The sequence below is a fragment of the Octopus bimaculoides genome, chromosome 22 (assembly GCF_046866305.1).
Source record: "Octopus bimaculoides isolate indiv1 chromosome 22, ASM4686630v1, whole genome shotgun sequence".
Taxonomy (NCBI): Eukaryota; Metazoa; Mollusca; class Cephalopoda; order Octopoda; family Octopodidae; genus Octopus; species Octopus bimaculoides.
In genome coordinates, this window is record NC_142949.1 from 1,667,753 (window position 1) to 1,695,741 (window position 27,989).

Consider the following 27,989-nt stretch of genomic DNA (forward strand, 5'->3'; position numbering starts at 1 on the left):
TCAACTGGTACTTATTTTATCGACCCCGACAGGATGAAAAGCAAAGTCGCCCTCGGCGGCACTTGAACTCACAACGTAAAGACGGACAAATTCCGTCAAGGATTTTGTCCGACATTCTAGTGATTCTTTTCTTCTCTAGGTACAAAGCTCGAAATCTTGGGAGATTAGATCCACTCCAGTACACAAATGGTACTTAATTTATCGACCCCGAAAGGATGAAAGGCAAAGTCGACCTCGACGGAATTTGAACTTAGAACATAAAGACAGACGAAATACCGCCAAAGATTTTGTTCGGCGCGCTAACGCTTCTGCCAACTCACGCCTTATCTATCTACGTCATAGCAGACTACTTTCGTCTAAACACCAACGAATGCAAAAGTCAGTGTCTCTTTCTCTTTAACTATCAACTATGTTCGAGATACAAGCACAATATAGTAGAAACCAATCTATTTTATTAATCCACGCCATAGCCTTGACGATTAAAAAAAAATAATGAATAGAAACGCAGGCAAAAGTGTTATTTATTAGAAAGATGTCAACGGTGGCATTCACAAACCATTTGTCCGCCATATTCTATGCTTCGCTGTACGTCACTTCCGTCACCACTACAAGTAAAAACTCCTTTAATCAATGCATACACCACATCATAGCAGTGGTATGTCCACGATTCCAGCAACAGAAAGTACTAATCAAGGCTTTCGAGTATTCGCTTTGGAATTCTTTGTGATATGGCGAAAAGCTTTATGTAATGAACGGATTAGATGTTGCTACATACAGCTTCGAGTAGAAAATGGTTTGGTTATTAATATTCCGTAGATATTTCAGCAATTGGGTGAATATACGTGTATGCATGTATGTACATACTTAGGTATGTATATAACTGTGTGCGTGTGTGTATGTATAGAATGTAATGATGAGTGTCGGTGTCTATGTATGCATGTATGTATGCATATATATAAATGTATCTGTGTATATATATTTATATATATATATATATATATATATATATATATATATGCATATGTATGTATATACATATATATATGTATATACATACAAATATATATATATATATATATATATATATATATATACATATATATACATATATATATATATATATATATATATATATATATATATATATATATGTATATATAAATATATATATACATATATATGTGTGTGTGTGTGTGTGTGTGTGTGTGTGTGTGTGTGTGCGCGTGTGTTTTGTATGTATGTAGATTAATAGATATTTAGACAGCCAAAGAGATAAAAATATCTAGAGATAAAATTGAAAATTCACAAATTTTACACCCGCGGAAATTAAGTCAAATTAATTTCGAATCATCTCGAGGCTAATTAATGAACTGTAGGTATTGTAAATGAAAATATTCAGAATGAATATTGATTTCAGATTTTTAGCACAAAATCAGCGAGGTCAAGTGAGGGTTAGGTCGATTACATCGATCCCAATTGATGAAAGGCATAGTCAATCTCGGTGAAATTTGAACTCAGAACGTGAAGACTGACGAAATGCCGCTCAGCAATTTTTCTCCGGTTACTAACGATTCTCACGACCTTTATTTAGTGTCAATAAAAAAAAAAAAAATCATTTTGGGGTCGATAAAGTAAGTACTATTTGATCACCGTGGTCGATGTAATCGACTTGCACCTTGCTCCGAACTTGTTGACCTTGTGCCAATATTTGAAACCAATATTAACAAAAACTAATAATTGTATTTTGCTTCCTCTCCTTAAATTACAAATGCATTTGTTTAGATTTTTGAAGGAAAATTTCGATTATCTTTTTAGAACGAATGCCGTACTTTTGTCAGTTGAATATTTATTTGACTGTGTAACTCTCTAGTCATTACTATATGTTTTTAAATTTTATTCTTATTTGAACGATTATGTTAATTAGAATTTCATAATGCATACAGTCCCGCTAGTGAGTGTTATCTATGTTAATTTATGAATGGTGGATCGACGTTCCTTGTGACTGCTCCCGGATTTTTATATTTCTAAAATTGATAAATGGATGCAAGTCAGATAATGTTAAATATATTCCATAGCATGTGTTAGTGTGAGTCCGTATGCAAGAGTACATGTGTGCTTGTGTGTTTAAATATATTTGTACCTAAATATGCGTGTAAATGTTTGTGTATATATATATATGTGTGTGTGTATAAAATATTGCATATTTTTTAAGTGGCTGTGTGGTATATATTTGCAAATATAAATGTATACACGTAAATTGTGTGGCTGTATATCTATGTGCGTTGGTGTGTATGTGTTTGTAAACGTATTTCTGATATGTTTGTGTTTCCTTGTGCGTGTTTGTGTATGTGTTCATTTTGTACATTCGTGTTTATGCATGTGTTGTCTGTATGTGTATTGTATACATGTGCATGATTCTGTGAAGGGATCTCTGTGCATGTGTGTGTATGTATGTATGTATGTGGGTGTGTGTATGGATGTGTGTACGCGTACGTTTGTGAACTAATCTTTTCGCATAAAAATTATTGCATTAATATGCCAGAAATTGAGCTGCATTACCCTTTTCAATTTCATCCCGTGGCATAATAAAGCAGTGGCCAATGTTGTTAAATAAGGTGGAGTTGGTGTGCAAATAGAATTAATGCAAATAGCAACACAAACAACGGACGGAAAGTATGCAAACGTAAATCCAGTTCAAATACGGGTAAAAGAGATTTGAACCTGTAAAGGTTTTTCACGGCATTTTGTCGTGGAGAGAAATTTTTGCTAGAGGCATACATGTATTAAAACACCATGTTCATTTCAGAGGGCCACTGTGGTAGTTGGCACTCCGTCGGTTACGACGACGAGGGTTCCAGTTGATCCGATCAACAGAACAACCTATTCGTGAAATTAACGTGCAAGTGGCTGAGCACTCCACAGATACGTGTACCCTTAACGTAGTTCTCGGGGATATTCAGCGTGACACAGTGTGACAAGGCTGGCCCCTTTGAATTACAGGCACAACAGAAACAGGAAGTGAGAGTGAGAGAAAGTTGTGGTGAAACAGTACAGCAGGGTTCGCCACCATTTCCTGCTGGAGCCTCGTGGAGCTTTAGGTGTTTTCACTCAATAAACACTCACAACGCCCGGTCTGGGAATCGAAACCACGATCCTATGACCGCGAGTCCGCTGTCCTAACCACTGGGCCATTGCGCCTCCACAGAGGGCCGCTAGTGGACTAACAAATGAATTTCGAACTCGTTAGTTCTCTTCGTCACAGCATACCAAGACAGGCGAAGCTGAGGTAACTAGAAAACTTTGTTCCTTTATCATATCCCAGTAAATATTTACTGGTAGTGCACACCCAATAGAGGGCGCTCCGCGAGTTTCTCACGTGAGAAACTATGTATGCAAGCATGTATGTATGTATGCATGTATGTATGTATGTATGTATGTATCTATCTATCTATCTATCTATCTATCTGTCTGTCTGTCTGTCTGCCTGTCTGTCTATCTGTCTGTCTGTCTGTCAGCCAGAAAGAGACACTAACTCTTTTTGCCTTCTGTGTATCAAGTGATTGGAGGTGCAATGGCCCAGTGGTTAGGGCAGCGGACTCGCGGTCATAGGATCGCGGTTTCGATTCCCAGACCGGGCGTTGTGAGTGTTTATTGAGCGAAAACACAAGCATACAAGAATACATATATAAATTTAATAAAGGGTTTTATATGGAAAGAAAAGGTAACAACATAATCTTTTTCCTTCAGCCACTTTTCCGTCCTTCGAATATTTTCATTAATTCAATTATATCGGTGTGTCAGTTTTGCCAACTACCGTTTTCGATCGATCGAATGTCGATCAGCTGTTTTTCATAAATTGGACATCAAGCATTATATAACATTTCAGGTCCTGCTCTTTATCTTCGGGGTGAAATAACACACACACACACACACACACACACACACACACACACACACACACACACACACACACACACACACACACACACACACACAAAACGTGTGTTATGACTTTTTTGTTATGAGTAAATGAATTATTTTCTAGTTAACTGAGAAAATCTATGTCTCATGGGTCGTAGATAAATGTATTAGTTCTATTCTGTTCGGAAACCTGTGTAATCCCTTAAAGAGGAGACAAATATATCATTTTCCAACTCGCAGTATACATGGAAATAAATTTCTTGGAAACATATAATTCTTTCGATAGTGTAAAAGTATTGAATGTGAAGTCTTATGCGACATCATCTAAGAAATCTATAGTCGTCGTTATACACTTGTCACCTCTTCTATCTTGAGAGTTGTAATCTATTATTTTTCAGATTATAACAAGAAGTAAACAGTCTTTACTCCGGAACGAAATAGAAGACTATATAGCTACAGTACTATGTTGCTACTGCATGACGATGTTGGTAAAGCTTCAATAAATCTGAATGCACTGTGTTTTCATATCCTTATTTTCGTATCTGAAAAGATCGTATGGCTAGACTTAAACACACAATGAATAACTTCTAGGAGCTATCGCATCGACAGTGTGTGTGTGTACATATGTGCGTGCATGCGCGCTCGTGCCTGTGTACATGTATGAATGAGTGTGTGTTTATGTCACGTAAAAATAATTCCTTGAGTCAATATAGTCCGACTAAACACTTGAAGGCTGGGTATCAGCACACCTACAATCCAACAACTTAAATAGGCTATATATATATATATATATATATATATATATATATATATATATATATATATATATATATATATATATATATATATATTTGTTTTGCAAGATTCTTGATGTGAAATCGTGTGTTGAAACAGATATTGTTGTATTTGGGGATGGTCATGTTGCCAGTTTAGCCAATAAAAACACACGCACTATATATTTGCTTCAGCTTTATATATACGATTAATGTAAAACACCAAATATACAGTGCGTGTGTTTTTATTGGCTAAACTGGCAACATGACCATCCCCAAATACAACAATATATATATATATATATATATATATATATATATATATATATATATCTACACACACATATATATATAGTTGAAATTTACAGAAAAACAAATGACGAAGACTTGTGTATAAACAACGAGCAGGTGTATTAGTTTGACATTCGGGAAGGTGAAAAAGTCTTTGACGTTTCGAGCCTACGCTCTTCAACAGAAAGAAACACGATGAAATAAACAGAGAGAATAAAGACACTTTTGGAGTTAGCGGACGATCATGGCAACTGATTGGTCAAACGTAGTTAGACTGGAGAGCTTGGAAGAAGGAGAGATAATAAAGTACTGGCGATCCCGAAACGAAGGTGCGCGTTAAAATGTTCGCTTTACATCCGCGTGGTTTCAAATTTAGTTCTATTGTGTGGCACCTTGGTCAAGTGTATTCTACGAAAGACCAGGACCGACCAATATTTTGTGGGTGAATTTGCTAGACTGTAAATTACAGCAGCAACAGCAGCAGTAGTACATTTATATATATGCATACATACATGCACAGAAAGATAGCCAGATATTCTGCTAACTTGCCATCCAATTAGATGGATGAATACACAGATATGGTAGAGACACAGAGAAGGAGACAGGAGATGGACGGAGTAGGAAAAGGGGGTGGGTGAGTGAGAAAGACAGTGAGTGAAAGAAAGAGACAGAAAGAGAATAAGAGAGAGAGAGAGAGGGGGGGAGAGACAGAGAGAGAAAGAGAGAGTGTGTGTATTTGTTTGGTGACTAATTATTTAGTATTGACCAGTCTCTTTCTGCTTGACAACCGAAGAAGTTGTCTATGAACAGAGTGCGCAAATTCATTCAACCAAACACTTTCATTAAATAACTCAACTTTCACAATTAAATACCCCCCTCCCAACACTAAGCCAAACACTGTCCTCGTATTCCCCATCACAAACTAAGCTCATACAAGGTCCATCGATCAGCTAGAAATAGCAGCCACATCTTGCTTAAAACGCACCTATCTTTTACTTGTTTCGGTCATTAGACTGCTGCCGGGCTGGAGCACCGCCTTGAAGTGGAATCGAACTCAATACTTCTTTTGTCTGTTTTTTTCCAAGTCTGGTGCTTATTCTATCGGTCTCATTTTCCCTGATCGCCATGTTACGGGGGTGTAAACATACCAACACTAGTTGTCAAGCGCCAAGCGGTGGTGTGGGACAAACACACACACACACACACACACACACACACACACACACACACACACACACACACACACACACACACACACAAGACGGGCTTCCTTCAGCCTTCGTCTACAAAATCAGCTCACAAGGCTTTGGTTGACCCGAGGCTATAGTAGAAGACACTTGCCCAACGTGCCACGCAATGGGACTGAACCCAGAACCATGTGATTTAGAAGCAATTTTCTTGTCACACAACCACGTCTGTACCTATGGGCGTACGAATCACGGAAGACAATGAATAGGGTAGTAGAAAAAACACAAAAATGGAGGAAAAATAAAATCAAACGAAAAGAATGGTAATGATAAATCAAAAGTTGGAATGGAATGACGTCTACTCGAACCCCACACTCCAGTTAATGCTATTGAACGTTTTTATAAAAAAAAATTTTTGACACGTGTTATTTTATTTTTGTCTCTTTCTCCTTGTGGTAAATATTTTTTCTAAATGTATTTGCTTGAAAAAACATACTTTTCTTTATATTGAGCAATTCATTATAATTACTTTTACGATGTGCCTAAATAAAAACCATCGTTATAGATCAGCATTTCTCAACCTTTTTCGCGATTTGGCTTCCCTTGGACGTTGAAAAAAATTATTTCGGCTCCCCTGTGTTGATGAAAAATTTAATCCAGCTTCCCATGTATCTGAGATAGACCGGCCGGCCCATGACAAATCTGACAAAAGGGGGGACCCGCAGAACTACCAGGTCACGAACTGCATCTGAAAGTTGGCGCGTCAATCATGCTGCTAAGGAATTTAGATGCTCCGATAATGTGCAATGGTACACGGATGATTATCAAAAAATTGTGCTCCCGAGTTCTGTAGGCAGCAATCTCGAATGAACCGGCCGCTGGCTAAGACATACTTATAACTCCCATGTCCCTTACCCACTCTGATACGACCTACAAGTTTAAACAGATGCAATTTCCCATCAACAAAGTGCAGGGACAATCAGTGCAAGTGGTTGGTTTGAATCTGACAGAGCAAGTTTTCTCACACGCACAACTGTACGTTGGCTGTCCCCATGGTCTTTTCTATTTGTGCACCCGAGGGAAGGACGAAGAATGTTGTCTACCAAGAGGCACTCCAATGATAACAACGGCAACTTCAACTGCTCTAATTTCAACTCCGCAATTTTTTCATCGTCCTGTCAGCCCAGGTAAGTCTAATCTTGCTTTGCTCTCCTTACTAACTCACCATGACATTCTTTTTTTTTCTACCAAGATCCGTCACCCAAACACCACTTCGTATCCACTTCTTCCTCTTTTTTTATGTCTTCGTTTCTCTCTTCTCGTCGTTCTCTGACCGGGTGAAACCGGGCTTGGCTGCTAGTAGATAATAAAACGAATGGTTTACATCTGGTAGCTTACTGGATGTGTCGAAACGTCTTTCATTTGCCATTGTTAGCCAAAAAGGTTATCTTAACGTACCGAACTACTTGGTAAAATTATTAATTATTAATTAATTAATTGATTAATTAATCAATTAATTTTACCCTTTTATTATTATTGAAATATAATTTACTCTCTGATCGAAAACTGCAGTTTCTGCAGGATTACTCGTAACACACGTGGGTATTTGAGGATAAATGCGTGTTCTCATTCAGCTGTATATTTTTGGAAGTGCTGGTTAAATATCAGGTAACACTCCCAAATTTATATTTGAAATGCTGCACTGATGAGGTAAAATAAGTAAGTAAATATAACTTTACTTTAATCCCGAAACGCGTATGTGGCTAATCTAAGTCGCGTGGATTCGTTATTTTTTCTCTTTGCCTTCGTAAAAAAGCGTTTTACTGTCTGGGAGATATCTATGGTAGCGGAAAAGGTATTTTAACTGCTATTTCTAAATTCGGTGCGGGGCGAAGTAATTAACTGCCGCCTGATTATAATTATGAATATAATTATAGAATATATATATATATATATATATATATATATATATATATATATATATATATATATGGGTGGCTTATTAGCAATGTAACAACCAAAAGGCAAATTCATAGACGTCGCTAAAGTGACAGAGGGTACTAAGTTGTACCAGCACAATTGCCACAGAAGAGACAAGCACATAGTCAGATCACTGGTGAGTTCGAAATTTGATGCAGAGCATCTTAATTCTCATCGGTGGCTCTTACCGTGCCTAGGGTTAAACTCAACTCACCTTGTCAGCTTATAACCGGTGTAACTTAGCCGATCGGCAAACAGAATAAGTTACAGGCTTAATAACAAGAAGAATTATGTACTGGAGTCGATTCGTTCGACTAAAGCCTTTTAAGGCATTGCCCCAGCATGGCCGCAATCTCATCACTGAAACAAGTAAAAAAGTGAAAAGGAAAATCTAGCCAGATTTGCCTTTCTGGTCATTGCGTAGGACGCCAAAAAAATGGTAGGTTGCTGTTATCGCTTTATATAAAGCTCTTATTTTAATGTATAATTAATTAATTACGCTGCGTGTATAGATGAAGTCAAAGCTTTTCTGGGCCCACGATATGTGAGAGAACAATAGAGGTTGATGAATGCCTGGCATTTAGGAAAGTGAGATTAGCATTTGCAAAAGATTTCCCCGAGATAAGCTAGTGTGAGATTCAATCAGGAGTCGACAAATGAATAGAATGTCATTCATTCATTCGTTCATTCGTTCATTCACAAACGTGTTGGATGCAGCATGAAGGTTCTTTATAATGTGTGTGTGTGAATGAAAAATAGACTTTGTGTATCAGAGCAGATTTAACATTGTTCGTCACTTCGTCCGGAATATGTCCTAGATAAATGCTGAAACTATAGAATCCGCTGATTAGGATAATATACAGTTATCAATTTCCATTTGCGAGCGTGAAAGCGGTGAGGCGAGCTTCGCTTTGCGTTCAAGCGGAGGACGGAGTTGCAGTTACCACAGCTCGGCGTAACGTTCCTGTTCGAATCGTAAATCCTTCTGGTTTAAAAATTTCGAAAAGCGAGATTGCACAAAAGGAGTGTCCGCACAAACGGAAGCCACTTACATGTTGAATGCCCCTCTTTAAAAGTTATACTGTCTTCTCTCATTAGAGAAATACTGTGAGAAATAGAGCCGTGTTATAAGTATTAGGAGCCCAGGAATAGCTGAACTCACACGGAATAGTACAATATTTAAGTTTACATCCACAGAGAGACCAGCGCACAGACACACACACACATGCACACATACACGGAGACACACACACACACACACACACACACACACACAGAATCACAGTCAAATACACACACATATAATGTAAATACAATGACCAATAAAAACAGAGGAGAGACGTTTAACAAATACGGTATTCGCTTGATGCTTAAATGGAAAGTGAAAGTGTCTTAACGTTTCAGGCGTTTGTCCGTCATCAGAAGAGAGAAGCATAGCGAGACTGAAAGGCCAAGAGAGAGTGAGAGAGAGAGAGAGAGAGAGAGAGAGAGGGAGAGAGAGAGAGAGGGAGAGAGAAAGATAGAGAGGAAGAGAGAGAGAGAGAGAGGAAGAGAGAGAGAGAGAGCGAGAGAAAGGAAGTGAGAGAGAGATACAGCATGAATCGGAAGTAGAAAAATAAATCAGTTGTAAGAACGGGCTTTATGAGAACGTGAACACGTTCCTTCTATGTTTTCTGTTTTAATTTTCCTTTCTTCTGTTTTACTCCACACTCGGACGACGTAATCTACCAACGTATTGATATCATTCTTATATAAGTTCACTATCACAGTTAAAACTTTCTAACATTTAAATTCATATTTTATGAATGTATGTACGTAATTATGTATGCAAAGGTTAAGCAGTAGAAGTTAAATGGTATATCGCAGAAGACTAACATGTGTGTCATTCGCCCACGCACAAACACACACATACTCGCACACTCGCACTCTGTATGAAGAAATATTGCTGTCGATAGACTAATCTCCCTTTCTGTCTCATTCCGTAACTCTTTGAATGAAACTATAAAAGTTCCTAGACGACCGAAAAACTTTACCTTTTATTGAAATCTGAACACCAAGAATAAAACTATTAACCATTAACCCTTAACCATTAACCTCTCTGAATGAATTTTAAAGATCAGCCAATAAATAATTGGCAGGAATAAACCCGTTGCTAGCTTTATTTTTATTCTCATTTTATTAGTCCGTTGTCTTTCATCGTATTTCAGAAATTATGAAATTAAATATTTGTTATTGTTGGTGATGTTGTTTAGAGTCAGGTCGGCAGTATGGATGAATAGATTTATGATCAAAGGGGACCGTTTTTGCTCTGCCCATCTTCTAAAACAGTAGAGCGTGATTTGAATAGTATTTTCTTTCCATATCAAGCAACGGTGATCGTGCCAATTGCTGTTATTAGTCTTCATTTTTTATGACGAATTGTTATTTATACAAAGTCAAGCGACGTATTTCTTCACTCAGACTATCACCAGGCCTTTGGCATTTTTGTAATGAGAGACAGGCTTTAATGATTTGCGAGATTGATTTCAGGAGGGGTTGTCTTGGTTTCATGGATGGTTTTATTTGAATGAAGTATGTTAAGTAAACACAATGTGTGTGTGTGTGTGTGTGTGTGTGTGTGTGTGTGTGTGTATTTACACCTATACACATATTTTTATATATTTATTTATAAATAAATTTTGAATTCTAAACAACAGAAAGGGAATTCTAAACATGTAGTGGGTTATATCTTTTATTTCTATTTAGAAGCAGATGTTATATTATAAAAGATGTTTTAAATGAACAATATTGTCGATCTCAGGTCCAATAAATTCATATTTTTGTCAGACAGAATTTTAGGAGTATCAATCAAAATGTTTAGTGGTATTTGCTGCGGTTCCTTACGCTATGAGTTCAAATCCTGCCGTTGTCAACTAAGCCTTAAATATCTTCCGGTCGATAAAACAAGTACCAGTCAAGTACTGGTATCGAAGGTATTGCTATTCCCTGCCTCTCAAAATTACTGCTCTTGAGCCTCAATTTATTTCGTTTCAAGATTCTGTTTGACCATGGATTTTGTATAATAAATCTTATTGAACAATCTTGCCACTCTTTGGGATGGCACCAGGGTAATAAAGGAAAAAAGGATTTTGCAATCTTTCACACGAGTCTTTGAAATGAGAAATCGTATGATTTTCAAATGGGAGTTTTACGGTTTCATTTTATTGTTACAAACACCTGTCGTTCCATTAATATCTTCAATGAAACATGTTATTACACTTAAACCGAGAGACAATTTGTTTATAACTTGTTTTATAACGTCGGTTTCGTTTTTTTGTTTGTAAACCCAATTTGCTTCTGTTTCTGTTCGTAAACATATATCACCAAACGTGAAAAGCCTTCAGTTTTGCATTCAAAATTAAAATTATATTCTTTGTTATTATCAAACGTTTATGCTTATGGAAAATCGAACAGAGAGGATGGTTCCTGTAGGCAAACATTGTTGCTCTTTTGCCATCGGTAATAAAAGCGAACAATTGCCAGTTTTATATTCAAATAAGTTTCTTTTTGTTTCCGTTATTATGAAGACGTTTTGACCCTTCAAAACTTTCGATATAGCGCATTGCAACAGCCACTTTAACTAACTTCATGAGGACCACTGTTTTTCTTGTGTGTGTGTGTGTGTGTGTGTGTGTGTGTGTGTGTGTGTGTGTGTGTGTGTGTGTGTGTGTGTGTGTGTGTGTGTGTGTGTGTGTGTGAGGAATTTCTTGAGGGCGACAGAGTTGAAATACTTTTACAAAGCATCAGCAGCGAACTAAGAAAAATCCTTCTATGCACCAAATGGAAAAACAAAAATTTCTAAACAGAAATCTGTAGTAATCAAAAGGCCTTCGAAGCTTGAAATGATTCATTCTTCTTAGGAACGGTGAATTTCGAATCAAATATCTGTTGGGTTAAAAACTCTCTGGATGGAAGAGGTCGAAGGCTGGCTGCGTGACTTGAACCCGCGTCTCCTTGAGAGTCACTGTTCCTATGAATATATATATACATACACATATGTAGAGAGAGAGAGAGAGAGAGAGAGAGAGAGAGAGAGAGAGAGAGAGAGAGAGCGAGAGAGAGAGAGAGTTAAGTGTTTTGCTGATTTTGACATTAAAATGTATGGAAACGTTAGCTAAGAAGTTGTCATGTTCAGTAATATTTGAAAGAAGGTTTTATAAATGTCGTCTGCTATTGTCGACTTCTGCTTCAACGACTCCGTTTGTTCCTTCAAGAAATCGTAAACACTTTTTTAATTTTTGTCGTCTGTACTCTTTTGTTGCATTTATAAACATGACACGGTATTCTTCACGTTTTGTCTGACATATTGGCAGTAAGTGTTGCCAAAGTAAAGATGGTGGAAATACACAAATATAAACTGCACTGTGTTTGCTCGTAGTTTTAATCGTCTAAGCATACCATAAAATTTCTTTTGATATTATTTATCACGTATTAAATATGATTATTAAATAATTCGAAATAACAAAAGCATACGTGCAAACTGAATTATTGAGTGTGTGAAAGTATTGATTCTTTTTTGCTGCTACAGAATACAATAGAAGTTGTTTTTCTTTATCGATCGCTTGTACAAGACATTTGATTCGGTGCTCTAGCATTCCTCTCAAGATAAAGGTTAACAGAAAAGAAGCTGTTCTTCTAATACTTGTTGTCACTTAAACGCTATCATTCATCTTTCACTTGTTTCAGTCATTAGACTGTGGCCATGCTGGGGCACCGCTTTCAGGGATTCTAATCGAACAAATCAACCCCAGTACTTTTTTTTATAAACTTGGTGCTTATTCTATCGGATCCCTTTGCTGAACTGCTAAGTTACGAGGACGTAAACACATCAACAACGGTTGTGTTTTTTTTTTATATAGCACCAGTCCCGATAGTTATGATCAGACCTCATATGAGGGTGTCACACCCAGGAATTGAACATGAAATGGCATAGTTTTGAAGCGGACTTTTTAACCACTTAACCATGCCTTTGTCTATGCTTGAATGTGTGTGTGTGTGTGTGTGTGTGTATGCATTAGTAGGTGAGAGTTTGTTTATTTGTGTATGTATATGTGTGCAAGAATATTCATATGGTTTGTTTGTGCGCGCGTGTTTATATATGTTTGTATCAATGAATGTGGGTGGTACGCATGCGTGTGGTATGGCAATTAGTTTGCTTATACTTGTAACAGTGTATGCGGGTATATATATATATATATATATATATATATATATATATATATATGTACATACACGTTTGAATATGTGAGCATGTATGTACATGTATGTTTGTGTGCATAAATGTGTATATCTGAGCATACGTACTACGAAAGCGAGATTATGTAAAGAAATACAAACTGTCAAAATTTTATAAATTTGAAATGGAACTGTCATTTCTTAGAAAAATATCCATTTATTAAGCAATCTCCACTTCAACCCGCCTCCATCACTATAAACAAAATTCGACCCATCATCCCCCACCTCGATAACTTTACCTGACCATCCTCACATAGTTTTCTTTACAACTTCATGTTATTTTATCGTGTAACTATGCCACTCATATTCCTTTTCCACCATATTTACTGTATTTTTTCTTCTGCCATCGTTTAACAAGATGGTGTCATCATGTTTATCGTGTTCATTTTTATTAATTCAATATCGTTTAATGACAACACAAATGCAAGAGAAACGCCATTTTGTTTGTGACATCTTTGTTCTGTTTCTTTTTCTTTCTCTTCTTCTACAGACATTTAGACGAGTGTGTTTTGGGGTACGGAGGTGGGTAGTTGTTGGGTCAATTTTGGCAATCTGTTCAAATATCTTAATTGCTAACCTTAACTGCAATCTTTTCTCAAACCAACCCCGACACACTCAAGCCCGACCTTAAAATCTCGGACCAAAATCCCTTTGCAATAATTCAGTTGATTGGCCTACTTATTTTACTGGTTTCGATCAATCATTCGACTGCAGCCATGCTGGAGCGCCACCTTGAGGCGTTTTAGTCGAACGAACCGTTCCCAGTACTTATTCTTTTAACCCACATGTATATGTAAGTACGTGCATACATACATGCATGCATACATACACACACAAACACACACACACATACACACACAAATACACGGGGTCGATAAAATAAGTATCAGTTGAGTTTTGGGATCGACGTAATCGACTTACCACTTACCCCTAAACTGCTGTCCATGTGTCGTAATCTGAAACCAATATCTCACCCTTAGTAAACTTTTATGCTTCTAACACCATTTTTGTGTATATGATCCAGCACGTTGATTGATCAGACCTCATATGAGGGTGTCACACCCAGGAATTGAACATGAAATGGCATAGTTTTGAAGCGAACTTTTTAACCACTTAACCATGCCTTTGTCTATGCTTGAATGTGTGTGTGTGTGTGTGTGTGTGTATGCATTAGTAGGTGAGAGTTTGTTTATTTGTGTATGTATATGTGTGCAAGAATATTCATATGGTTTGATAACACCACAGGTTTATCGAAACGATCGTAACTAATTAATAATTGTGATACCACTAAGTTTTATTTCTTTGATTATTTTATTTTGCAAGTATATACGTATACATCCATCCATCTTTCCATACACACACATATTTACATACAACTATATATGCACACAACTGTATCTCTAAATGTATGCATTTGTGTATGTAGGTCTATGTACATATATTTGTATGTATGTGTGCGTGAATGCGTGTATGTTTATGTATAATTACACTTTTACTCTTTTATTTGTTTCAGTCATTTGACTGTAGCCATGCTGGAGCACCGCCTTTAGTCGAGAAAATTGACCCCAGGACTTATTCTATCGGTCTCTTTTTGCCGAAACGCCAAGTTACGGGGACATAAACACACCAGCATCGGTTGGTGGGGGGACAAACACAAACACACACACACACACACACACACACACACACACACACACACACACACACACACACACACACATATATATATATATATATATATATATATATATATATACGACGGGCTTCTTTCAGTTTCCGTCTACCAAATCCACTCACAAAGCTTTGGTCGGCCCGAGGCTATAGTAGAAGACACTTGCCCAAGGTGCCACGCAGTGGAACTGAACCTGGAACCATGTGGTTGGTAAGCAAGCTACTTACCACACAGCCACTCCTGCGCCTATTGTTCATAAATTGCGCATATTTATATGTATATATTTGTGTTTAAACACACACCCATATATGCATACCCAAATATCAATATCTTTACGAAAGCAAACACGCTGATTGGGAATGCTGAAGTTGTTAATGGTTACGTGCACGAATAACTTCGATGAAAAGATTTTTAAGAATACAACTTCACAAGACAGCCATATTCTTTGAAAGCTCCTATTTTTATTTGTTGCTTCTAAATACCTCTCCATATTTCTAAAGACCTATAGAACCCCTCCCACGCACACAGATGTATATTTGATTACATTTATATATATGTATATATATATATATATATATATATATATATATATATATATATATATATATATATATATGTCAAGACACGGTGTTTTTTTTATCTCTGTATTTGCTCACACGGGCTCATATATTACACGCCTACAGACGCATCACCTTCAATGGTTTATCACCTTGAAAGATCACTACAAACAAGACCAGGAAGCCTTACATTCAGTGTGTGGAGTATATACGTAATCGACTATAACAACGTCAGTGCTTCATTCGTACGTCATTTTATCAATTGCGTTAGAGACGTCATCTCCTCTCTCTCTCGCTATGGTAACAAGTTTGCTTTCAAACAACACGGTTCCATTTTCAGTTTCGCTGCGCGGCAAATTGGACAAGTATCGGCTGCTATAGCTCAGAGCCGACCAAGAACTAGTTACTGCCTCTGGCAGACATAAATTGAAAGATGTGCACATATATACAAGCAGACAGACAGATACACACACACACACGCACAAACACACACACACACACACACACACACACACACACACACACACACACACACACACACACACACACACACACACACACACACACACACACACACACACACACACACACACACATACGTAGTTATGTTGATGCAAATAAGAAAAATAGAACTTAAAATATGAGTATATGTATATTTTTATTAATATTTAACTAAATATTAATATCTCTCCCCCTCTCTCTCTCTGTATACACACACACACAGACACACACACACACACACACACACACACACACACACACACACATATATATATATGCATATGCGTGCGTGTGTATGTATATGTATATCCTTGTGTAGCCGTTTTCTCCCACTACTGCTTAACAACTAGTAACGGCTTGTTTATATTCTCGTAATCTAGCTGTGTGACATAAGAGACCGATAGAATAGGTACAAGTCTTAAAATCATACATAATTACTAGGAACAATTTGCTCGACTGACCCCTTCAAGGCTGTGCCTCAGTATGACCGCAATCCTATGAATGAAACAACTAAAGAATAAAGAATAAATGATGGAATCCGAAACCTAGAAAACGAAACGAAATACTCCACTAAATGCAACCTGATATTTTTCACCCCTTTCAGTCAAATCTGACGCTACGCCATCTTTATGAACTTAATAATAAACAGAATCCTATATCCAGAAAAAGATGTTCTTTCATTATTACAAAAACCTATACATTGCTGGAGGACTCTTTTTCTAGATTGGACACTTTTCTGTATTAATAAAATTTTCTTCATAAAACTCAACGTTTCCGTTTGTAGATATGAATTTATGAATTTTCGGCGTTTTATTTTGTACACTTTTTACCTGTCATACCATATTTATGATTTGACGTATATTACATTTTCCCATCTATCTATCTATCTATCTATCTATCTATCTATCTATCTATCTATCTATCTATCTATCTATCTATCTGTCTATCTGTATATCTGTATATATTTATACATACATGCATACACACAGACACAAACACACACACACAGATATATGAGCTCGAGCTCGTATATATATATATATATATATATATATATATACGTATGTTTGTACATACATACACACAGACACGCGCGTGTGCACACACATTCTCTATGTTTTTCCTTTAACTATTGTTCATTTAATTTGAAACAATAAAATATGCCGGGATTCCAAGGAAAGAGAAAAAGGCGAGGAGATAATAATTACATCGCTTCGCCAATATACGAACCCAATTCTCCTTTACTTTTTAGCAAAATCCACAGAGTAGTTTCAAAAGTATTGATTGGGGGTAACCATGTGAACGCACCTTTCTTAACCTCTTCGCTGTAGCCAATACATACATACACATTCGCAGATACACACACATGCATACGTACCTACATATAAGCATACATATGCACTCAGACATAATCATAGATAGAGACATACATACATATACATATATACATACACACACATATATTATAAATCTGGGGTACAAAAGCGTATGTCGCTAGGGGGTGAAAATAAGGCACATTATAGTTGAGATTTCCGACAGAGGATGAGGCCAGGAAGTACTCACCAGCAAAATGGCTTTCAGGCTAATATAAAGTTTATCGATGTGCCCCTAGAAATAAACCCCTGTTGGCTGTTGGTGGCGGTCGTGTTTGATATGAATGATAAAAGTAACAACGTACGCTTTCAGAGGCTGCAGAAAAAAAAAACTTAGACGTGCCTTGAGAATGTTGGGTTGACATATTTTCGGTAATATTAAATTTAACGATCTTATCTATATCTAAATGTGTTAACACAATAGAAACAATTGTCGGCGTTGTAAGGTGAATTCTACGATTAAAGAAGTGATATTCTCCATACGTATCTTTGTTTTATATATATATATATATATATATATATATATATGTATATCGATAGATAAGTAGATAGATTTTAGATATAGTTATATATATATAAACACACATACAGACACACACATATACAGACATGTATACGTACGTACCTCGCACATACATGCATACATACATACGTACGTATATACATACATACACACTTACATACATATACTGGTGTGAGAGTGAGTGAGAGAAAGAGACAAAGAGACAGAGAGGCGCATAATATAAGTGTGTAGGTGTATATGTTTGCACTTACGTGTGAAATTGTGTGTGCATTTGTGTGTGAGTAATTGTGTGCGAATGTGTGTCTGTGCGCGCGCGCGCGCGTGTAGGAGGAAATGTTTTACCATTTTATGCCCTTTAACATCCAATATTTAATAACATCTTAAGAAATCGAAGAGATTTCCAATCGAATATATTTTCTATAACATCCTTGCAGCACTACTTCAGAGTAGCAATTTCCCCATCTTCTGTGTTAGGCCAATCAAATATATTATTTATTTAATGAATAAATCTCGCCGTTACAAGTCCTGTCTTTAAAATAAATATTCAAATCATACGACATCAAATATATTTCATCGAGACCCCAATGTTATAAATTGTCCAGAGAACACATTAAATCTAACACTTTAAACGTTGGTCTATTGTGGTAAGCAACTTTTAATAGCATTTGATCGCCTGCCATGTTAAAAGTGGAATCTGTGAGATGTGACCAACGTAATGAATATGGGGCTGGGGGTGGAAATCACCGGAAAATATTTTGGATGTTTATTTAAAAACGTGGCAATTTAGTCACCAGGCGGATAGAGTTGTCAGAATATATATATATATATATATATATATATATATATATATATATATATATATATATATATATATATCGTGGGACTCCGTCGTTTACGACGACGAGGGTTCCATTTGATCCGATCAACGGAACAGCTTGCTCGTGAAATTAACGTGCAAATGGCTGAGAACTCCACAGACACGTGTACCCTTAACGTAGTTCTCGGGGATATTCAGCGTGACACAGATTGTGACAAGGCTGGCCCCTTTGAAGAACAGGTACAACAGCAACAGGAAGAAAGAGTGAGAGAAAGTTGTGCTGAAAGAGTACTGTCATATTAAGTTGACAACATATCACTACTTTAGAGTGTTACTACTGTATAAATCTCTGAGGGATTTAGAAATGTATTATATATATATATATATATATATATATATATATATATATATATATATACACTAACGTAGATATGTACATTTATAAGTGCATGCACCATAGATACACTTGCAAGTATGCATGAATTTATGTATGCAGGCATATATGTATGTATGTATGTATGTAGTGCGCAGTTCATAAGGGTATACTCCTTGTCAGTTGGTGCACAAGGAGTGATAAACATCAACAGAAATACTTGGGTTCTTATTGAAGAGCTTATTTCATCCTTGATGTTTCCTCCAAACCACCGCCCTGAACTTATACTTCACGTATCGACGAACGAAGGACGAGAGGCAATATTGACCTAAGCAGGATTTGAAATCAGAACACAGTGAGTCGGAACGAATGCCATAATGCATTTGGTCAAACGTTTTAAAAACTCTGCCACTTCGATCTCACATATTCGCGCGCGCGTCTATAAGTGTGCATGCGAGTGAATGTGCATACGTGCAATGACATACATTCATACATGTGTAAATCAAGATTAGATTTCATTTTTCTGTTCTCTCTCATCTTTTGTGAAGAACTAGAGACTAAATCGAAACGTTCCCAACCATCCTCTCTTCTCTATGGAACGGTTCAAGTATGGCTGCTTCCGATTGCATTCTTTTCACAGAATCTAATAATGTATTCAGTTTGGAAGCCATGGAAAATATTAGAGATATTTTTATATTCTTTGGACAACAAATAACTCTCTGTGACAGCATTAAGATTTCAAAGAATTTAATCACAATCTCAAGTTGGTAAATGTCATTAAAATGTCGGTAAAAACACCGAAATACATACACACATACACACATACATATGCGTATTTATACACACATACTTACACAAAGAAACACACACACACATATATAAACACATGCATTCATACATATGTGTGAGTTCCCGTGTGTGTTTTATTTGTCTCGTTGTACCTCTTTATCTATTTTACGCATTATATTCAATGTTGTTATTGTTGCTTCGAAAGAGGATAATGATGATGATTTTGATGATGAAGATGACGATAATAATGATGATGATAATAGTAATAATAATAATAATAATAATAATAATAATAATGATAGGTGAGGTATGCCATAGGTATGATAAGAAAGGGATGTAAAAATCATCCCAGGAGAACCATGTCTCACAGAAATCCAAAAGATTGTGCTAACAACTACCACCCACATCCTTCTTTCTTAAAATTATTTTATTCAGATTATACCACCCAATATCATCTGCCTTTTATAAATAGACGTCCTAAGCATGGTTTTAAACTACATCTACTAGCAGGACCCAGGTTGGGAAGTTTCACGGTTTTGAGGAGTGTGGAATCACCTCTTAACTGCTGTTCTCCCCAGCGTCTTAGCTACGGGTTTGGCGGTATGTAACCATCCGAGCCTGAGTAAGTTGAAATCATGGGATGCAGGTTGATGGATGTGAACTATTTCGGCAAATGACTTTAGTGAATCGTTTCTACTGTAAAGCTTTCTTTTTTGAATCTCTACTGACTCTGGTGTCATCACTTATGTATATGATTTGTAATAATGACTTTTGAAGCTCTGTCAATGAGCAATGAATAATGTATTCGCTGGCTGGAGCTAGAAATAAATTATATATGGTAATTCAACAACGCTTTGGAGGCAAAGCATCGTGGAAGAATACATATTCACACATACACACACACACACACACACACACACACACACACACACACACGCGCGCGCATTCCTTTTTAGATAACTGCACATTCACAGACATACACGTTTACACACTTACATACATTCCGTACACACAAATACATACATATATATACACATATGAGCAATAACATTCCCAAATATACACACACTTTTATTCACGCGCGTATGTTCTCCGATACATTTACATTTACTTATACACACGCACACATACACATGCACACATACACACACACGCATGCACACACATACACACACATTCACACACTCACACGTGATCACACACACGTACCTATACTTACACACACACATTCACAATCACATCCATGTATATATATGCACATATAATTGTATACACACACACACATACACACACAATCACACGCACAAACACACATATATACATAAAGAGGGGGAGAATTTGGAAACCCAAATAACTACACAAATGCACGTGCATATTCATATATACATTTACCCATAGACATTCAAACACACACACATATATGTACACATATATACATACATATTTATGTGTGTGTGTGTGTGTGTGTGTGTGCACACATACAAATGCATCCTAATATACATTCATGTGTGTGTGTGTACACATAATTATACACACGGTAAATACGTAAATGCTTCGTTTTTGCGCAGAACAGCGAGCATCATAGCTAATTATAAGATAGATAGATAGATAGATAGATAGAGAGAGAGAGAGAGAGGGGGAGAGAGAGAGAGATAGGGAGAGAGAGAGAGCGAGAGAGAGAAGACTAGAAAGTGAGGAAGAAAAAAGAAAACGAAAAGAAGAAAAGATAAGAGAAATAACATATGTGAGACGTTTATGATATTTCAGATATTTAAACTGAATGTGTTTCCGGTCAAACACTAATAATTCCTGTCATTTAAGGAGAACTACTACTACTACTACTACTACTACTACTACTACTACTACTACTACTACTAGTAGTAGTAGTGGTAGTAGTGGTAGTATTACTGCTGCTACTACAAGAATGGCATCAGTTACACCATAACAACAGCAACAACAACAACAACTGGAATGGCATCAATTACACCGACAATTACAAAAGCAGAGATGGAAATACCTCAAGAATTACGGAAACAAACACAATAAAAACAATAGTTGCGATAACGGCCACCACCACAAACGCAACTACAGCTACTACAAGATGAAGAACAATAACTACAAAGACAATACACCTCAACCGCCATGACAACAACAAAAGCAACAACGACAACAGCAGAAACAACGACTACAACAATATCCGGACCGTAAAGCCATCATGTTTATGAACCTTAGCTAAACAATTCCGAATGGATTGAGTGGAATTCCAATGCCACACTCTGTAAATACGACGCAGCACCGATGCAACAATTTCCTACTTTCCAATGATGTAATAAGAAGCATGAAGACATATTTATTGCATTTCTCTATCGACGTTCAGAGTTCAAATTACAACAATCTTTCTTTATATAATTTATATTAGTCATAGGATTGCAGCCATACTGGGTCACTTGACGAGTTTATGAGTTAAATTCTGATATCTATTCAATCGGTCGCTTTGCCGAACCATTAATTTACGGGGATATAAACCTACCAAAGCCGGTTTGTGAAGACAAGCACAAAACACACCTTCGTAGATATCTACAAACACCAGGAGTGGCTGTGTGGTAAGTAACTTGCTCACCAACCACACGGTTCAGGGTTCAGTCCCACTGCGTGGCTCTTTCGGCAAGTGTCTTCTACTACAGCCGCAGGCCGACCAAGGCCTTGTGAGTGGATTTGGTAGACGGAAACCGAAAGAAGCCTGTCGTATATATATTATATATATGTGTGTGTGTGTGTGTTTATCCCCCAATCATCGCTTGACAACCGATGCTGGTGTGTTTACGTCCCAGTAACTTAGCGGTTCTTAGCAAAAATTTAGCAAAAGTACTTAGCGGTAACTTAGCAAAAGAGAATGATAGAATAAGTACTAGGCTTACAAAGAATAAGTCTAGGGGTCGATTTGTTTCTCAAGTGGAGAAAAGATTGGGCCAGTGAGATGGTGGAGAGGCCACTAAGATTTTGGGACAATGTCACTGGACTCTGATGAGTCCAGATTTGCTGTATTTCTGACAGTGGTCGAGTGAGGGTCTGGAGACTCTGTGATCAAGAATTTGGCATGAAAATATTGCAGCCAAAAATGAAACACGGCGGCTATTCTGTGATAGTCTGGAGTGTGATTTGGAGCGATGGTCGGTCAGAGCTGGTGGAGTGCAAATGAAACATAAACTCAGATAAATCTGTGTCCATATTGCAGAAAATATTCCATTCAATCTTACCCTGTGGTGAAATAATTACAGATGACTCTTTATTTATAGAAGATGGGGCTCCTTGTCACGTGGCTAAAAAGACCCAAGTTTGTTTGAGAAGAGAATGACATTAAAAAGCTTCCATGATCAATCCAGTCACCAAATATGAACACTATTGAACACCTCTGGGGGCATAATGGACTGGATACTTCGTAAAAAGTACAAGAAGCATCCTCAAAGTCAAATCTTTTGAGATTACTGCATGAAACTTGGTAAGACATTCCTCAAGAGAACATTCGTCATCTTATCAGTAGCATCCCTAATAGGATCCTTGCGTCGAAACATGCAAAAGGCATGTTTACTAAATATTAGCTACGCACATTATAACAATTAATAGATAATTTCAATGTATAAATTTATGATTTCAGATTTAAATAAAATTCAACGATTATAAGGGTGTTTATTCCCTTCTGTCATGTGTGTGTGTGTGTGCGCGTATGTATGTGCGTGAGTGTGTGTGCGCGTATGTATGTGTGTGAGTGTGTGTGCGTGTGTGTGTGTTTGTATATATATTTGTATATATATATATATATATATATATATATATATATATATATATATATATATATATATATATATGTATATATATATATAGGTGCAGGAGGTGGTCAGAATTTGCATAAAGAGTAGACAACCACCATATGTATATATGTATGTATGTATGTATACTATACACGCATTTACATAAGCATGTGTGTGAGTGTGTATATATATGTGTGTGTGAGCGTGTTCCTCTCCATTTCACCCCTCATTATGTTTCTTTCTTTTTATTTCTTCATATTTTCCCACTTCTGCATGTATCACTCATTCTCAATCCAAAGTCTCTCTCCCCATTTTACCCCATACCTATCCTCCCCTCCCTCCCATTTCTTCCACTCCCAACTATCTCCCGCCCCCTCTCATGCTACTCTGACAACCAATCATGTTAATATCCTCCAGGAATACGATATATCAATGTAAATTATTGCATCATATACTTAGTGTATTTTATTACAGAAACAAAATGATTGCATAATTGATTACAAAGTATTTGTGTCTGCAGGAAGGAATAATTACCATTATTTGCTTACATTTACATCGTAGCAGAATTCTTTTAACCATGAAAAAAAGAGAGACAAAAATTTAATATATTTTTTCTTGGGATTGTTTAGCTAAGAAGCTTGCTTCCCAACCATGTGGACTTGAGTTCAATTTCAATACGTGGAACCTTGGGAGAGTGTCCTCCACTAAATTTCCGGGACAACCAAAGCCTTTGGAATGGAAACACACACACACACACATACATACATACATACATACATAAATTCTTGAATGTACGCATACATACAGAACTACAAGCATAAGCATGTATGTATGTGTATCCGTGGCTCTTATGTGTGTATGGGCGTAATACTTACAAATCACATATTCTAGGCACACTCACACATAAATATGCACAACACACACACACACACACACACACACACACACACACACACACACACACATACACACCAACCCAGTACACACGCTTACGCAACATATATATTTTCAAATTTCCGTAGATTTATAGCTTTCCGTCTCTCGGAAGAAATCTCATCTTAAAATTGCTGCTTTGCTCAGGATGCTTTTTTCAGATTTACGATTACATGAAGACGTGCTGTATTCACAGAAATGGTACAAGGCCACTCTGAAATAGTTTAACAGCTTCTTAAATATCATACTATCGTGTCTTAATTAATTAATTAGGCGTGGCAGGGTTTAGCCTCACTGAGTTTCTCACTGGGCAAGTGTCTTCTACTAAAGCTCCGACTTGACCAAGGCCATTTGCGTAGATTTGGTGGACGGAAACTGAAAGAATCCCGATGTATATTCAACAATGCAGTGTTGAACAGTCATTCTCACTGCTCGGTACTATATTATTATCATTATCATTATTATTATTATTATTATTATTATTATTATTATTGTTATTATTATTATTTCGTAACACTGTAGGTAAAAATGTACCGAAGTCTTTAGTCATCTGTCATAACAAGGACCTCAGACAGATAACACTTTCCTTAAGATGTGCGCTGTTTTTTTAAGATAAGGCTGTTTTTTGCAAGAAATCAATCTTGCCTGGGATTTCCAGTTGCCTTAAGAAGTCTTGAAGTTTCAATGGGATTGAGCCCAACGCTCCGATCACCACTGGTATTACTCTTACATTTCCCTCTCATATTCCATACAATCTTGCAATTTCCACTTTCAATTCGGAGTACATGGCGGTATTTCGCCCGTCGTTACGTTCTGAGTTCAAATTCTGCCGAGGTCGACTTTGCTTTTCATCCTTTCGGGGTCGATAAATTAAGTACCAGTTGAGCACTGGGGTCGATGTTAATTGATTATCCCCCTCCCTCAAATTTCAGGCCTTGTGCCTATAGTAGAAAGGATTATCGTTATTAAGGCGGCGAGGTGGAAGAATCTTTCGCACGCCGGATGGAATGCTTAACAGCAATTCGTCCGTCTTTACGTTCCGCCGAGGTCGAATTTGTCTTCCATCCTTTCGGAGTCGATAAAATAAATACCAGTTGAACACTGGGGTCGATGTCATCAGCTCATCCCCTCCCCCAAATTGCTGCCATTGAGACAAAATTTGAAAGCATTATTATTATTGTTGTTGTTGTTGTTGTTGTTGTTAAGGCGGCGAGCTGGCAGAATCGTTAGCACGCTTGACGAAATGCTTAGCGGTACTTCTTCCGTCTCTACCTTCTGAGTTCAAATTCCGTCGAGGTCGAGCTTGCCTTTCATCATTTCGCAGTCGATAAAATAAGTTTCAGTGTATCACTGGGGCTGATGAAATCGTTCAGAATTGCTGGCTACGCGCCAAAATTTGAAATGATTGTTATTAATCCTAATTATTTAGGAGCAAGCTGACAGAATCGCTATAAAAAAAATCTTTGCGATATTCGTGTCGATTCTTTAGAACCAGGTACCGGAATCGATGTGACTGATGATGCCCTTTCTTAAAAGTGATGGTCTTCTACCAAAATTTGAAACAATTCTTATTTTTATCTTATATCTTCGTCGAGTGCTGAGATGCTTGAAACTCTCCGAGAATTTTAGAGATTATTAATAACTTTTATAGTTAAAAATTACACTTTTTTCAACTATTATACAAATAGGCAACGTTGAAATGTCAGTAGATCTGCCTAAATATCCGTGGATTCAATATCAGTTTATTCTTTGTTCGGAAGTTTAATATGTTTATAATAATTCTGACTACAGTTTCTTCTGCTCGAAAAACAGAGACACGTAAGAGGAAGTGAGGTAGAAGTTAGTACGTCTCTTTAAAATAAAACTGTCATTTAATCTTCGAAAACATGAAAACAAATCCAGGTAAAACGAAATGATAAAAAAAAAATGATGATTAAGAAACAGATACATTCTGTTGTGCGAGCTGTCATAATTTGATATCCGGAAATAAAAATTTACTCGATACAAATAAAATTATCGTTGATGAACTCACACTTGTAAAACACTGAAACCAACGAATTAAGAAAAAAAAAAGCATTCTCAGATGTTTTTGCTTTACTCAAGCTGCCATTGACAGATTTTGAACACGAACGAACGAAATAGAGAATAAAAACTCACTTGGCAAAATCTTATAAACAAGAAAATTATGTTTCTCCAAGATCACTTTATTGACATGAAACTAAGTTGTTTTAAAAGATTAAAAAAAAAAATCTTGTGAGCAACAAGATGTTCTCCATCCTGCTCTTAACCTTCGCGAGATATCAGGTCGCTCTTGAGTGCTATTGGTAACATGCAACACCTGTTGCATGACCGGGTCGTAGGCGACTAAACTGGCAACCCCACTGAAATTGCTTGGTGAGGAGGGCGGAGAAACTCATGAGTAGTGGCGACGAGAGGCTGCTGAGAATCTCAGGTTGTGAAAAACCGCCAAGGAAACAAACTAAGCTTAACATATGCTTCTGAAACTCCAGGTCTTTTGCAAGGGAGACCAGCATGAATCACCTGATGGAGGAGAGAAAAAAAAATCAGTTGCGACATGCTCGGGCTTTGCGAGACGCGTAAGGGTTGAGTGTAAGATGGTGAAAGCGTAGCGTCTTGAAACTGGGTTTATCCAGAAGGTCCCAGAATAATCGGTGGCATAAGATGTGTGACCAGCATGAAATGGTCTGAGAAGGCCATCTCCCGCCGCTTCGTTTCTACAGGAACAGGTGTTGTGAACGTTCAGATCTTGAAGAAAACGAGGTTGAAGATCATCTAGACGTATACAGCCACTAGTGCTCTAGGAACCAGATCCAAATACACCGTTGTGATGGGAGATTTCAACGCCATAGTTGAAAAAATTACGACAAAGTGAGAAGTACGTGGGAAGATTCGGACTGGGCGAGAGAAATCAGAAAGGAAAACGTTTAAACGCCATGGCAGAGTCCAAAAGGTTGTACATCGGCAACAGCCTTTTCAAAACAAAAAAAAAAAAAGAAAAAGGGGGCCAGAAACAGATGGCCCTGGATCGCCCCAAACACAAGGGACCGAAATGCAGAATTTGGTTTTGACCAGGTCTCCAAGTAGAGAAGAACTGCGACATGCTGATGAGCATGGTGGCCAAGCTCACCTAGAAATGCTCTGACCTTTAGAAGTGCGTACATTCTTATATACATGAATCTCTCTCTCTCTCTCTCT